Below are 16505 nucleotides of genomic sequence, written 5' to 3'. Positions count from 1 at the left end.
GAGCTTCTAACATATAGCTTGGCTGTTATTCCCTGGCAAAGTAAGGGGACAGGGTATAAGAAGTGCAAATCACGGACCATTTCCCATACAGACTTTAGTCTGATGTTTTCTCTGACTCCAAGCTTGCTACAAGGAAGACTCTTATTCTGACGTTAAGGAATGAAAAACTCAGCCTGCTACACACTTCATAATTCTGTGGAGGTTTTAAATTGATTTTTTTTTTTCCTCTTAGTTTCATCTCTCTCCTCTCACACAGTCCCTGACTGCAGTCATCATCCCGTTCTCAGTGGAACCATGCCCTGAGACATGCTATGTGTATCAGTTTAGACTCTGCAGTAGCACTGTACCCTCAATGCTAGCACAACCCAGAGAGGCATCCTTCTCTCTATCCTTTTCAATTCCTCTCTTCAGCACATACTGTGGATTCTTTCTGCACGTCTAGATTCATTTGCATGTAAATGTGGAGTTCCTCTGCCTACAATTCTGAGGCAAAAGTGGCAGAACACCAGCTCTGCCCCTGAATTTGAACCTTCGAAAAGATGACAATTGAACATGCCCTCCTTAATATTAACACACATCAGAAAACTATTACAGGTTAAGTGTGAGGCTCAGTTGCTAGGTTAGTAGGTTTTGTGTTGGAAGCTCCTGAAAACTAAGGATTTTATCTCATCCTATGGAAAGTCAATAGGAAAACTAACTCAGTTTTTGGAAGGTATATATCAGTTCTTCAGCAACAGGGGCGGTGGTTGTGGTAAATTTGTTTGTGGAGATGTATATACCGCATATACAGGTTCTAATAGATTACGTAGAAGGTGGAATACCTTCATGCCCATCATTACATTCTAATCCTTCTGAGGGGTTCAAATTTTTACCTCATTTCTTGGATACATCTTCCATCCATAAGAGGGTGCACTAGTGGTAGCGGCACTGTAGGTTCTTCACTTTTGCACCGAGAAGGGGAAATAATGTGAAAGACATTTCAATTGCTTGATGCTTTTTGATGCTTCTTACAGTAGCAATGGAAGCTGGAGAAAATAAGAAAATTTATAATGACCAACATATTTCCTCTGATATAGATATAAATGCAATTAACTTTCACAGTAATCATAGAATCACAGAATGGTTTGGGTTGGAAGAGACCTTAAAGATCATCTAGTTCCAACCTCCCCGCCATGGGCAGGGACACCCTCCACTAGACCACGTTGCCCAAAGCCCCATCCACCCTGGCCTTGAACACTTCCAGGGAGGGGGCATCCACAACCTCTCTGGGCAACCTGTTCCAGTGCCTCACCACCCTCACAGTAAAGAATTTCTTTCTAACACCTAATCTAAATCGACCCGCCTTCAGCTTGAACCCATTCCCCCTTGTCCTGTCACCACGTGCCCTTGTAAGCAGTCCCTCTCCAGATTTCCTGTAGGCCCCTTCAGGTAGTGGAAGGCTGCTATAAGGTCTCCCTGGAGCCTTCTCTTCTCCAGGCTGAACAACCCCAACTCTCTCAGCCTGTCTTCATAGAAGAGGTGCTCCAGCCCTCTGATCATCTTTGTGGCCCTCCTCTGGACCCGCTCCAACAGCTCGATGCCTCTCCTGTACTGGGGACCCCAGAGCTGGAGGCAGTACTCCAGGTGGGGTCTCACAAGAGCAGAGTAGAGGGGCAGAATCACCTTCCTCAACCTGCTGGTCACGCTTCTTTTGATGCAGCCCAGGACACGGTTGGCTTTCTGGGCTGCAAGCGCACACTGCGGGCTCATGTTGAGCTTCTCATCAATCAATACCCCCAAGTCCTTCTCCTCAGGGCTACTCTCACTCCATTCTCCACCCAGCCTATAGTTATGCTTGGGATTGCCCCAACCCACGTGCAGGACCTTGCACTTGGCCTTGTCAAACTTCATGCTGTTTGCAGAGACCCACCTCTCAAGCTTGTCAAGGTCCCTCTGGATGGCATCCCTTCCCTCCAGCGTGTCGACCACACCACACAGCTTGGTGGTGTTGGCAAACTTGCTGAGGGTGCACTCGATCCCACTGTCCATGTCACCGACAAAGATGTTGAACAGTGCTGGTCCCAGTACCGACCCCTGAGGAATGCCACTCATCACTGTTCTCCACTTGGACATTGAGCTGTTGACGGCAACAATTTGAGTGCGACCATCCAGCCAATTCCTTATCCACCGAGTGGTCCATCTGTTAAATCCATGTCTCTCCAATTTAGAGACAAGGATGTCGTGCGGGACAGTGTCAGATGCCTTGCAAAAGCCCAGGTAGATGACATCAGTTGCTCTTCCCTTATCTACCAACACTGTAATGGTGTCATAGAAGGCCACCAAATTTGTCAGGCACGATTTGCCCTTAGTGAAGCCATGTTGGCTGTCACCAATTATCTCCTTATTTTCCATGTGCCTTAGCATAGTTTTCAGGAGGATCTGCTCTGTTATCTTGCCAGGCAAGGTAATAACCTATGCACATAGATTTCCTTTTATTACTTAACTGTAACACATTAGGATGGAACTGTCTACTTCTGTATGTTAAAAGGTTGAGAATGTATGTGGGTTATAAGCTGTGGAGCTGCTGGATGTGATTAAAAAGCAGGACAAGGGTGTCCAGTTTGGAAAGATTTAATTGATTTCTGGTCTAATACTTCAGCTAGTTCAATATGCAGATGTCTCCTATAATGACACTCACTAAATAATGTGGTTCAATCTTTTCTGAGTAGAGTCCAGTGATAAGCACGACTAAAATTTTCAAAGGCATTCAAAACTTATTGGGAGATGCATGTATAATTGTTCTTCAGCCTCTTTGAAAATTTCATACTTGATACTGTTTATTGATCACAAACTGTAGCACACCTGAAGTTAGACCATTAAATTACATGGTTAAATGAAATATTTGTTAACAGTAACCTATTAAAAAAAAAAATAAAGACCTAAAATTTCAAGTAAGAAACTATTCTCACCACACTTTATACACTGATCTTCAACAGCAGCTGATCATAACTTATTTTTAAAAATGGAACAACTCTGACATGAAAAAGGAGTCTGATCCTGTAAGTGCACCTCACGGATGTGCTTCTACTGCACACAGAAAGCCTTAGTTCTCATGAGACCAAGGAGCTTTGGCACTAGCATATGGAGGGCTCACTTCCTTGGAAACCATAGCCTTGCTCCTGACTGCAGAAACAGTTCAAGTGATGTAAATTTCTGGATGTGACCTTTTTGTAACAACAATTAGAATAACCTCTCTAGAAGCATTTTGGGGGTGAGAGGTGGGCGGTAATTTTCCCTTCTGATTAACATCCAAATGCAACCCATGTCCAGGATGCTGACACTGACACTCAGGGTAAGAAGACCTGTTGCACCCTTTAGAAAAGGGAAATGAACCAAATGCCTTATAGCGCTGCGTTGCTAGCAGTCTTGGTCTTTAACCATTTGGGCTATGTCTGAACCTATGTCTGGAGGCGAAGGGATCTAAATTACACAAGGAATAAATTTCAAGGCCAATTCAGCACTGAACTTCCAATGTGTTGTTGTTACAGTTCAATAAAATCACTTTGTGTTACATTCATTTGTTTCTCTATAAAATAAAGTGAATGTCACACTTTTTTGTCATACCATTTTTATTTAACAGGTTTTTTTTCTATACCCATTAGTTAAAAAAGTTATAACAAGGCAAATCATTTATCAAAATGAAAAATGCTGTACTCCTTGAGCAAGGAAAGGGGAGTCTAAATAGAATGTCCCTGCTCTTAAATTAATGGAACCATCTTACATTTAATATTTTCTCTTAAGTAGTTATGTAAGCATGCCAAGATCATTAATGAAGAAGTACAGAATCACAATTTACAGCTGAAGGGCAAAACTGCTAAAAAAGCGTTTCAGAATCATGTCATCGAGTGATGCAGTCTAGGAAAATAAATGTAAGAATCATTGATCTACGATATCATAATTAAATATACACAATACATGACAAGGAGAAAGGACAACAAAGTTCATTAAAACTTGACTCAGAACCTAAGATGCAGGACTAACCAAGCAGATGCACTAGGGAAGGCTCAGGTTTATAAACAAGAAGAACTTTCATTTTAATAAAAAGAATTTTAAAAATAGATTTTTAATCACTATTCCAATTTAAAATAAGAGTAGTTATTAATAGTTATTATTTATAAAGACAATTCACTTGTGTGCAACATCCCAAAACATATCATTGCCCAGTTCATCTGTTGATATTGTGATACGTTACATTTCTGTCCCCTAGAATCACAGCAGCAGTTCAGCTGTCCTTTGTAAATCCAGCTCTCACTCGCCATCCAGACACTGATACACACACATTCCTAGCCTTCTTTCTAAAAAATTTGGTAGAACAGATTTGCCCAGGCTTTCTTAAGTAATGCAATAACTGGTCTTTAAATATACAGTATGCTTATTGCAACAAAAGAAAATTCACAGAAATCAGATGGAATTCATCCCAGCGAGCTAATGGAACTTGCAGAAGTAGTGTTGGAGCCACTGGCTATTATTCTTCAGAACTAATGGAGAACAGCCAAGGTCCCAGGGCTGGGAAATGACAAAACATATTACCTATTTTGAAAAGAAAAAATAAAAACCAGCCAACCTACCAGATGAATTACAGAACAGAGAATTCAAATCTGAACTGCCAAGTTAGCTAGCAAAGCAGTCAGTTTGCAGCCTGCTACAAAGGCATGCTGAAAGGTGGGTGATAAACAGAAACAGGAGTTGGCAAGGACAGAGCATGTCTATGATATAAATATTAGTGAACGCAGGCCTCCTTCTCAGTGCTATTGCTGCCGCTCAGCCCCTTAGTACAATCAGGCTGCCTTAAGACTTTCACAGGTGCCAGCAAGTACAATAGTCACCTTTTATCAGACTTCAGGAGGAACAATCACCCGGTCTAATTCCTCTTTGCTTCCCAGCACTTAGGCAGAAAAACTTTATTTTGGTAATGTCCCTTTATACCATTCAAACATTTTACAACATTAGACCACCTTGCAATTTTCAAATACTAGGCTTTAAATTGCACGCTGAGTACATTAAAAAGACTTACAACATACAACAGCAGATGGAACGTAGATCTAGCACACGTGTATTGGAATATTCCCATACAGGGATCGGGTCTACAATCTTCCAAATGTTCCAAAAACAGTTTAAGAAGCAACTGCCAGGTTTTGATTTGCAGTGTTTTAGGAAGGTCATTTCTCTGCCAGATACAAGAAGCTTCTCATGTTGAAAATCAAACGATAAAAATAGATTCCTCTTTGCTCCCACAGGACATGGGAACTAGAAACCAGCAAACACAGAAACACTTAGAACAGCCAGGTTTATCAGGAAACACACAAAAAATTGATTCCCTCTTTAATTGAGCACTAAAGTACTTGGATAAATAATGAGTTCATCTTTTCCAGAATACATCACAAAGTTAAAAAAAAAAAATCATTTTCTCCATTTTAACAAATACACATATATATATCTTTCAAAAAAATCCAACAATTGAACTGTATTCATTTTCAGAGCTCCTTCTTTAGATGAACATACATGCCATTTTATGAACAGTCAGACAAACCATTTTACTTTTGCTTCTTTATTACCGCTACCCTGTTTTCTGGCATGTCATAGCTTCCTGTTTGTGCCACAAGGAAACTCTGTATGTAAGCACTCAGTCTGGACTAGGGACTCAGATCCTAACTCTTGTTGTACTGATATATACGGTGGAATAAAGCATATAGGGTGTACCTTTTGCAAACTGGTGGAGGAAAAATAATTCTTATGCTTCTTAAAAGCGAGGCAGATAATCCCAGGCGTAAGCAAGGTCACGAACCAGAAGGAACACAGATACCTTACCAATCCATTAAGATGTGCAAATTCAACTAGGCAGACTTATGGTGCTGCTAACTTAACATCTTTTACCCCATTCCACAAGCAGTGAGTGAGTGTTCTTGCAAGGACTAGAGCATTTGGTCTGTAATTCTATAAAATAGAAATGCTTACTGCTACTGGAATCGGATCTGTATCACCTGACTATAAAAGTCACAGCAGCATGTCTTTCTTACATTATTTCTTACTGCTATTCAGAAATTTTCTAGTTGTTATAACTCATTTTGAAGACTTCACTTCTGTTAGCTAATCTGTATTCAATGAGAATCTCTAAAAAGTGCAGAGATATGTATGCTTATCACTTTTTAAAATACAGAATAATAATAATTCTTTTCAATATAAGAGAAGTAATAGGCTAGAATGGTTACATTTGCTTAGAATGACCAATAATACAATAAACATTAGAATGCATGCTTGGGTTGCTTACCTTTAGTGCTGCATCTCTTTCAAAAACTATTCAGTGATGTATTTGTAAAAATGTATCCATCGTTGCTTGCTTTTTTTTACTTTTATAATTATTCTCATCCTAGATTTTAATTTTTCTTAAAACATTATGCCTTTGCTATTAGAAAACACAGGTTTACTTCTGAATATTAATCTGTATTTTCTGAACTATGATTCCAATCAAATACAAGGTATTGCCATTTTTTCCCTAATACATGTAGTTATTCTATGGGTTATTTGCTTCAGAGGTAAGAAAGCAATCCATGTCTGGTACCTTACACCACTCACCACTTTGCATTTAATTTGTCAATAGAAGAAAAAAATGTGGAATCAGAAAGATATACTAAAAAGAAATGTAAACAGGAAGGCAAGAGAGATCCAAGCTGATTAGAATAATGTACAAGAAAAACAGATGCAGGTTAGGCTGAAATCTCAAAAGTGCAGTTTCTTAATGGTGTACCCTGGGATTTTATTTTGCTCCCCTCTATTTCTTTTCCTTCCGTTTTTCAAGTCAAAATGTAAACAACTTGTGGAACCAAACAGAATCCTCAGTTAATTTTGAATTATTTTAAAATGTTTACCTATGGGACAAAAATAAGACCTTTAAAAGCTTTTGCTTCAAAGTGGAGTAGCATGGTATAACTGCTAGTTCTTCCTTATCCACTGGACAAAAGTGAAGCAGCAGAAATAAGACTAAGATGAACATGAATCCCACATATTGGTTACCTTCTGTAAGTATGTAGAAATACATTCACAGGATGAAGGACCCCAAAAAATAATTACCTGATAGTACTGGAACAGAAATCTAAGGAAATCCACCGAATTTTCCAAGTCTAGACCAAAGGTCCAGATATGCAGATATCAAGAGCATAGTAAAAAAAGAAAGGGGGCTGGGGGGGATAGATTTCACGCTAAAAATATGGATTTTCTTTTCTTATGAAATTACCCTTTAAATCTTAAACCATGATTAAAATTTGGATTCAGTGTGAAATGCCATGCATAACTCTAAAATATGTTTTCATTTTCCATACAATGAGATAGTTGGAACAGATATACAATACTCTCTAAATGGATTGTGCTTCTGAAGCTCTATTAGAATAAACTTTACATTTATTTTCATCAACATGGCAGACTTGTCTCATTATCCAGATTCATATTTGTTTTCCAGAGGATTTCAATTGTAAGTATTTGGTAGCCAACTCTGAAAAAAAGAAAAAGTGCATTCATCATTCCCCTAATATAGATATATGACAGCCTGAGGTGCAATAAAGCTTGTATCGCCTCTGGTTTAGGAAGACTCTATTAATAACAGGTGGCAGAGCTATAAGTTAGATATATGTATTTTCCCAAACGACTGTCAACCAAAACTTTATAGAATATTGCATATAAAAGAACTGTGTTCTGATATCATTACTAAGGTTGCAAAGTCAAAGTACTACTCAAGCATTAGGAATGCCTTTTGCATGTTCATTATGATAAGGTCCTTAATTTCACGATCCACATGAGCCCTGTCTCCTTCACTGCATCAAGCTGACGGTGTTCACCTTATGAGCAGCTATTTGGTATTTCGTTGTCTCCTTTTTCAGTGTGTTATCCCAGGACTTGATTACCATACAGTACTCTTGCTCTGAGCTGAAGATGGAATTACTAATTTCCACGTTACCTTCTTCATGGGACTCATCATGAGAGTATCAGATGCTCAGAGACATTAACAAATTTACCTTTGCAACATCCTGAGGGAGGAATGGGTTTTATTACGGCCATTTTACTGCTTAGGAGCTAAGGCACATAGGATCAGATTTTTCACAGTTAAATAGGTACCCAAAAACGCATGAAGGAGCCTAAAAGTTTTCCCAAAAGTGCTAAAACACTTCATTTCCAGCACACAGGTGCTTTTGAAATTTCTTCTGTAAGACTATGCCCATCACTAGCCATGCAAATACATTTTAAAATCTGACCAAAACAGACTTAAGGATGAGAGTATCCATGAACTGTGGGTCCCCACTCTCAGACATCTTGGATCTCGTCTTCAGAGTGTTTGGCATTCTACTAACATTTTATATGCTTTAAACACAAGCTTCAAGCTGCAGCAGAAATCTAATCAGTTCTAGCTCTGAATCCTCAGCATTTCTGCGTATCAGTAATCAAGATCCCAAGTCAGGCATCCAAAAATACTGAACACCTCTGCAAACACTTTTACGTAAATGAACTATCAGCAAAAAGAAACTCTGTGGAGCTGCTGTGGGCAATTTTCAAATACTCTAAACCATTCTCTCCCTGCAATTCTCATCATCATTTGCTATGTACCTTCTAGCTTCTGCAAAAAATGGAGGAGTCTTGACTGCAATCTCTTTTGCCATAAACTCTGAATCTCTTGTACTGAATGGGGCAGCAATTTCTCCCAAATATGTACATGATTTTGCAACTGAAGACCATTATGCTATGTAAATATGCAGAGACCAATTTGCATATGCAGCGCAGCTGATGTGCAAACTATAAATCACTTGACTTTGCAACTCCAACAGGGTTCTTTTAATGCTGTGTGGAGTTGTTGGGGGGGTGGGGGTGGCAACATTTAAGATATTAGAAAGAACAAACAGAAAAAAAGTGGAAGACTGCTCTCACAATTTAATATACTGACACTCCTGAGTTTTCAAAAGGCACCAAGCCCTTTGATGCCCCACATACACACAGATGACCATTATCATCATTTCCACGATAAGAAGGCAGAATTCAAGGCCTTGCCTTTGTGTTAGATGTGCCCAAATCAAACTTCAGGCTTCTACAGTCCTCAAAATAAAACTGCCACTTCAAGTCACTTCATTTCACTTATAAACATCAAAGAAATACAGTTCTGTATCTAAACAGATAGCCTTTCCTTAATATAATCAAAGATTTATTTTTTTTACTGTTTTATTTTTGTTGACATATATGAGTTATCCTGAAATAAAGTTATATTTGTAGTAGTGATATAAAGGCAATAGAACTGGCTCCACACATGGAATCCAATCCAAAATCCAAGACCTACAGCAATTTCTTAATTTATTTTTGTCTACTCATGTATAAATGACCTGAAATATTCCAACATATAAATTCTTATATTATACCAGAGATGAGCTGGCTTTTTAAAATTATATAAGTGATAATCATGAAGTGTATTTCTACTAGCTGTTGTAATTGTTACATTAAATCTTCAAACTAAGATCTGTCATATAATAGGACAACAAAACTTGAAGGACATCAGAGGACATTTTTGTCTCTGTAGAAGTATTCGCTTATCACATCCATTGCAGACATAGATGTACAGAAGAAATAATAAATGAAGAGTCGTAATGGAAAGCAATAGAGACTCCTGGATGCTCTAAGAAATTTCCAATGTACTAGAAAGATACTTCAATTGTTGACTAACACAGAAACAGAGAGTAATCATAAGCATATCTTCACCAACACTGAAATATGTGTAAAGGACAATAAAACTATATATATTCTTTTGTTCAACATCTTTGATGGAGAACTATCATTTAGAAATAATACATAATAGCTCTATAATGTACAATATATAATTATGTAAATAATTAGTATAATCTTGAGATGAGATGAGGGCTATTAGTGGCAGTGGATACTTTGAACCTTGCACATTTAGTCAAAAAGACCAATGACATCCAATCAAACTTCTTTAAAATGAATTGCAACAAACAATGGCAGCACAGCTGCTATTAGAATTATAATTGAGTTTAGGAGGGAAACAGCAGCTGAATGCGATGCAGATAATTAAGGAGCAAGCTTTTGTTAACACTATCAGTAGGGTCATGATTCTGCAGATTGTGAACTTATTATGGCTGAACAAACTAGTCTATTTTTATAACAAAGGTATATTTCTGCTTTTTTATACCAATAAAGTATATTCTGGCTACGAGATAGCTGATCACTTATTTATTTAAGCTATCCATTTAGAGAAATGATAAGCATTTACAAAATCTAAGATTACCATGGAAACCTTATTCTTTAATGCTGAGGATTATGGGAACAATTGGTTATACAATTGGATGGCTAAATAACAAGCCTCTGAGTATGACAAAGACTGTAGCTACGAAATTACATTAAGTAATTTATCTCTTCCAGGCTAATATATATTTTATGTTAACCCAGCACTGAAAAGGAAGCAGTATACCTTCCGTGGGTAAATTGTGAAAAGAAAACATTTAAAACCTTAACATTTATGGTGTGTAGACAGAAACTGCATAAATACAAGTTCTTGTGGTCCTAACACCTAACCCAGGTGTTAGGGAGTTACAAAACCCAGGACTGGGAATTACAAAAGTGGTCTAAAATTTGTATTTCCTGTTGTATGTTGAGTAATCTTGAAACAAAGGTTACCCATGTAGAAAAGACGAACAGACAAGAATCACCAAAGGATTCAAAGTCATTCTGAGCTTGCAGTTTGGCACCACAGCCAGGCAATGCAAGAGGCTTGACCATTCACAACCATGAGTCAGGGTTCCAGAAATGGAAAGGAGGTCATTAAAATGCCAACAACATTACACGCTGTTAGCAATATTATTGTTATAATATCATATTGTCATAACAACTGGTACTCTTCAAACAAACCAAAGAGTGTAAGTCTACCAAAGATGTTGTTATTACCATTATACTAGTAACCCCTTTAACTCATGTAGTATGGACTCAGGATCTTTGCTTTAAGACAATCCTGCTGACAACATAGGTCAGTTCACTGGCAAATCTAAATTTGTTAGGGACAAATGAGTAATCCTGCTTTGGAATCTCATTGACCTCAATGTGTAAATAAAGCAAGCAGAATGTGTCTGACTGGCAGCAAGCCATTACCATGGTATGTGCAATAAAAACACTAATATGTCAAAGTGATTTAAAAAATATGCTTTGATATTTTGACCTGCTGAAAATTCTATTTTTGACCATGCAACCTCCTAAAATAATATGACAAAAAAATTTTTAAAAATATTTTAACATTACTAAACAGTTGCCTGTGGCAAAGTCATTTGCAGGTTTTTTTATTCCTGGTTCTGAACCTTCTAAGGTCTTACTTCACCTGACTGTTGAAAGAGTAAGCAAAAGTTTGTCCTGATTTGAAACTATTTTTATCTCTGTTTCTTCAGGAAATCCATTCCCAGCATCAATATAGAGAAGCTTAGTTTGGTCATTACTACAATGGAACTCAAATGTGCTTCAGTAAGACACAAGAATGGTATCATTTCTGCTCGGTTCCTTTTAAGGGAATCTGGAAAAGAACAGGTATCAGCCAGGAATAAAAACATGCCCTTCTGCTCATATGCACAGCATCTTGTGATCTCTTTACTCGCAGCTTAGCTCTCATCATGTCAGCAAAAATTGGAAACACCTTTCAAATTTTATAAAAAGTTGTGTTGATAATTTACTGAAACTTTCCAGATACTCTCTTCACGTTTGCAGTGGGAGTAAATGCATGGATGTATACCTAGAAACTTAGAAGACAGAGCCAAATGGAGGTGAAACAAACTTGCAGATTTTCAGAAAATTTTATAATGGTGACTAGTCAAGCCAACATCTGTCAAGAGTTATGACAGCAGAATCTGAGTATATCCCAACTTTCACTCTATTTACAAAGGAAATTTCAGGGGAAAACTTCACTAATATCATCTGTACCCTAACTGCAGATAGCAGGTTTGCTATCCTGCAGAATTAAGATCCTCTAATTCAAGTGGCCACCAATATTTTCAAGATTACTACAGACCACCTTCCTAAAAGGATTCTAAAAATAAAAAGAAATTGGAGCTCTGGACTTCCCTGTTCTAGGTAAATTCTGGAATACTCTTTTGAAATGGATAGTTTTTCCAATTTATATTTTAAAAGTGCTGTATATTATAGCTGAAGAGCAGCCTGAATGAAGAACTTAAAATTTTAAGGAATTTCCTATCTAGTAAATATAAGGAATTGTGAAAATAACCAATGGACTAATATTTGTATTCCGAACATTTCAGAGAATTGGTGTGATTCAGATGTAAATGAGGCAATGGCACAAAAATGTGAAGGTAACATTTTTCTAAAGGCTATTAATAAATACATATTTTAGCATCTTTTTACTGGACTATCTGGAAGCTTTCCTCAAGATGATCAGATTTCATGAAGGCAATAGCACTGGGGACCTGTCCTTACAAAGCAAGGCCTGTTTTCCTAATTAACCTCTATAGTCATTACTTCAGAGTTTGTCACTCAAAGACTTGGAACCTAACAGATCAACATATCTCATTTTAACAAGAAATTTTTTTCTATTAATTTAAAATTAAAGTCTGTTGCTATGTTTATATATTTTGTTATGATCACCACTACAGAAAATGATGCAAAGCAACGAACAGCTTCATTAGATATTGCTCTAACGTAAGGCTGATATAGTTGAATAACACACATGGAATCTTCCTCTGAAAGAAATATGCTGCTCACCAACCAATTAAATCAGCTAACATTGAACATCTTTAAAGTTCTTTTCTGTCCAATTGCATATGGTTTTTACAGTTATTCATTGACAATAACAATTTCAAATACTGTGCACAACTTTCACTGTTGGAGTGTCTACCAGAGGCAATAAACTGCTCAAACCAAACCCTCTTCACTTCTGTCACAAGCTCCTAGCATCTCCTCCACAGTACCATCATAAAACAGCACAGCATTCAAACAGACATGTCCAAAATTCTCCCACTGAAATATCGTCTACTTTTATATGATAAGCTGATTCAAAATGCAAATGTTTCCTGTTTACACTGAGTAGAGTTATGACAAAACTAACGGAAATTCAGCATTTCAATAAGAAAGCAATTTTCAAAAAAGTAAACAGAAGTGCTTTTTTCCCCTTGCAAAAGAAAAAAAAAAATCACTCTTGCTAAGTAAATAAGTTTGTAAAACTTAATCTGCCACAGCAGAAGCACGCACAGCAGTTAATGGACTTCTTGGTAGAGGCAAAAGTGTCTGGAAACAGAATCAACACTTTGGCAGGCTCTACCTAACAGCTCACTGCCTACCTCAGCTGCTCCGATGTCCCATCATCAAAGGATAGGTGAATACCACTTGTCTCAATAGCAATTTTTTTTTAAAAAAATGTCTCTCTTCAATTAAGAATGCAGGTTTAGGTCTCCCATTCTTGCAGGGACAAAAATCCATGGTAAGAGTCAGAAGACTGTCCAGAAGATAATTTCAGCAGTGGAAAATTCTGGAGCTTAACTTTCTTCCTGTCTTTTCCACTTTCTTTTTTGGAGAACTTTGAGGGGCCATGATTGAAAGGACTATCATGTTGTGGATAATTTATATATGGAGGAAACCTACTTCATTTTTGCACAACTGCATTGGATGTCCTGAGGCACAGCATTATCTGCTGGCATCCCAACGCTGGATGGTCAGGGCTCAGACAGCATTTCACTTGACTAGATATCAGTGAAAAAAATAATTTGGTCTTCAGGATTTTCATTACCACGAAAGCATAATTTCTAATAATGCAGGAGGGATGAAAACCAAGCCTGATTTGCTGTTGTGGAAATCAAAAAAAGATTTACTGATAAGCAGGAAACATTTGCTGCAAGACAACTGACACATGATTAAACATGGAAGCCTTCTTAATGCAATCTGACAGGATGATTTTTCAGCTGAAACTCAAGTTTACTCCTCCCTTTCCTCCTGAATAGCAGGTAACACTCCTTTTGGACTGATCAACAGGTCATATCTGCAATTTCTTTTTTATCGGTGAGACCTTTATTTCCATGGGGATGTAATTGCTACTCCACAAAGTGGTTAAGAGCAAAGCCTGGACGTTGAACCTCCCTGATCATTGCACCATAGTTCCACCGAGCCCTCAATGGATGCAGTGGTCTGTAAAGCACATTTGGAGGAGAATGACTTCTGTGTCGAAGTCACAGTACACAATTCAAACCTACTAGATTAATGAGATATAGTAGAGTACAATAATATTTGTCACTTATATATCACTTTATTATTTTATAACACCTTATGAATATTAATCAAGCAACATCTTTAGTATCCCAAGAGGTGGGATAACCCTACTGTAAGCAATATTGTGTTGTTTTATGCAATCTATAACTCCACATATAATACATAATTTAACAAGATTTACTAATGACCTTGAATTCTATCCAGATTTTCATCCTACCTTCAGCTGCATGGAGCCAATGCCCAGAAACTCAAACATATTTAGGCATGCAGCTTCCACTGATAGCAGTGCAGGTGAGGCAGATAACCTTTCAGAATCTGAAGTGCAATACTTTCATGTCATGCATTAAAGGACAGGAACAGCATTGTGTTTCGCTTTTTCTTTTTCTCGGTTTTTTTTTTCCCCAATGGGAAAATTATGTGGAAGTTTTCAAAATTATTTTTCATTTATTTATTTTATGTCTGCTGTGCTTCACATGTTTGATATTGATCCAAGGTTAATGACATGCAGCTTGCATTTGGAATTGAAAGTGGAGATGTTTAAGGTGGTTCTTAGATCCTGTGGGTATATGGTAGATATTGCCAGAATAAACAGGAGATTAGTATACACTGATTTTTGATAAGCATCATTTAATTTTTCCTATCTGTGCAAATTTGCTGGGTTCACAACACAGTAGAGGTAACGCCTGCATTTCATATATACTAGCTAACCAAATTCAAGGTCAAATCCTAAATTACTTCTTGAGGCAAAACTCTCAGGTAGTTGATTAATGTTTTAGCTGTGGTAGCACGCTAGGTTTCACCTTATGCAATGATTATGAGCCATCACTGAAGCCTTGTATGGAATCAAGGATGCTTGATTGATTAATTTAATGCTGTTAAGGTGTTCCATTTAAAAATACTTCTAAAAACTGTAGCTGTAATTAAAGGCAGGACAATGGTTGCCTCTCCCCATAGAGCATCATAAGGTGAATTGGATCAGTAAAAAGAGACTTCAAATGCATTTGACTCTCATTTTATAAGAGATTTCTAAACTGAATGTGTGCTAAAAAGAGGTTTGAGAGAGAAAACTCTTAACACAAGTAAATCATCTGATTAGGCCACAGGGGAACCACAGTTAGAATCCATTTCTGTTGATGATTTCTTGTGTGTGTGTTGGAAAATCCCTAATTTCTCCATGCCTCCCTATTCTGGTGGTAAAATAGGCATAAAACCCCATCTTTCTTCAGGGAAGTATTGTTGAATTCAATAGTGCTTGTGAGGCATTCACAAATTATTATTGTTGTCATTATTATGTAGGGGTGGGCGAATAAGATTTTCCTCCATACTTTTTTCCCCTCTCATGACTGAGAGCTAGGCTACATTATCCAGGAAATTTATTTATGTCCGGAAGCTCTCAGAAGGCTTGATTTACAACGTGAGCATGGCTGAGTAGAGTGCATATCTCAGTTGTGAAGCATATTGACCAAGGAAGTCATTGCAGTTGAAGAAAGAATTAACTGCTCTGTTGGAGAGCTTCATAAACTCGTTTGTTATTACTGTTGCTCCACAGAGCCCCAAATGTCCAGCACAATCTCCTTCTGACTGTATTGCCTGCTAGGAACTCAAAAGCTATTTTACTGAGTGATGACTCTCTCTTTTTTTTTTTTTTTTTTTTTTGCTATATAATAATGCGCTTAAAACAACATGTTGGGAGCTGTTAGGCATTTATTTACCATGGTGGGTTAATCTCATCTGGGGAGGTATAGAAACTCAATCACGAGTGCTACAGTATATAAGCTAATTGCCAGGATAAAACCAAATGAATAATTACTTAACTTCAGAATGAGGCCTGGGGGAATTTTTCTTTAATAAAGGTTTAATTCACCAGTGATAATGAATGCAATCTCACATACTACTGAACAACACCATTAGCATAATGGCTAAGATACAAAAACTATAATTAGAACAAAACAGAAATGTTAATTACAGCCACGAAGGTACCAAACAAAAAGGGAGTTTTCCTTTACCTGTCAAATGGGTTCCTGCCTGTGTAGCTTTAGTAAATCCCTGTGAACGGGTCATCAATTCTGCTCAAGTGACTGACAGGCAGAAATTAAAAAGTGAGGCTTCCTTTGCCTTTTGATTCCAGAGAGGACTGTGATTCACACAGGAGACTTAAATAGTTAGAGTACAGGTGAGGGCAGTAAAGACTCTACCTCTAATCATAAAGCTTAAAAATTAAGCTCCCA

At 37.5% G+C, this 16505-nt stretch overlaps 1 pseudogene; it reads right to left on the bottom strand.

Moving 5' to 3' along the window:
* Nucleotides 1–868: 868 nt before the first annotated feature.
* The window catches only part of LOC129206315 (uncharacterized), an 85276-nt pseudogene continuing 69639 nt past the window's right edge, over nucleotides 869–16505 (bottom strand).

Source organism: Grus americana, chromosome 4 (assembly GCF_028858705.1).
Source record: "Grus americana isolate bGruAme1 chromosome 4, bGruAme1.mat, whole genome shotgun sequence".
Classification (NCBI taxonomy): Eukaryota; Metazoa; Chordata; class Aves; order Gruiformes; family Gruidae; genus Grus; species Grus americana.
The sequence above is the reverse complement of the archived record's forward strand: the minus strand, read 5'-3'. Positions and strand labels throughout refer to the sequence as shown.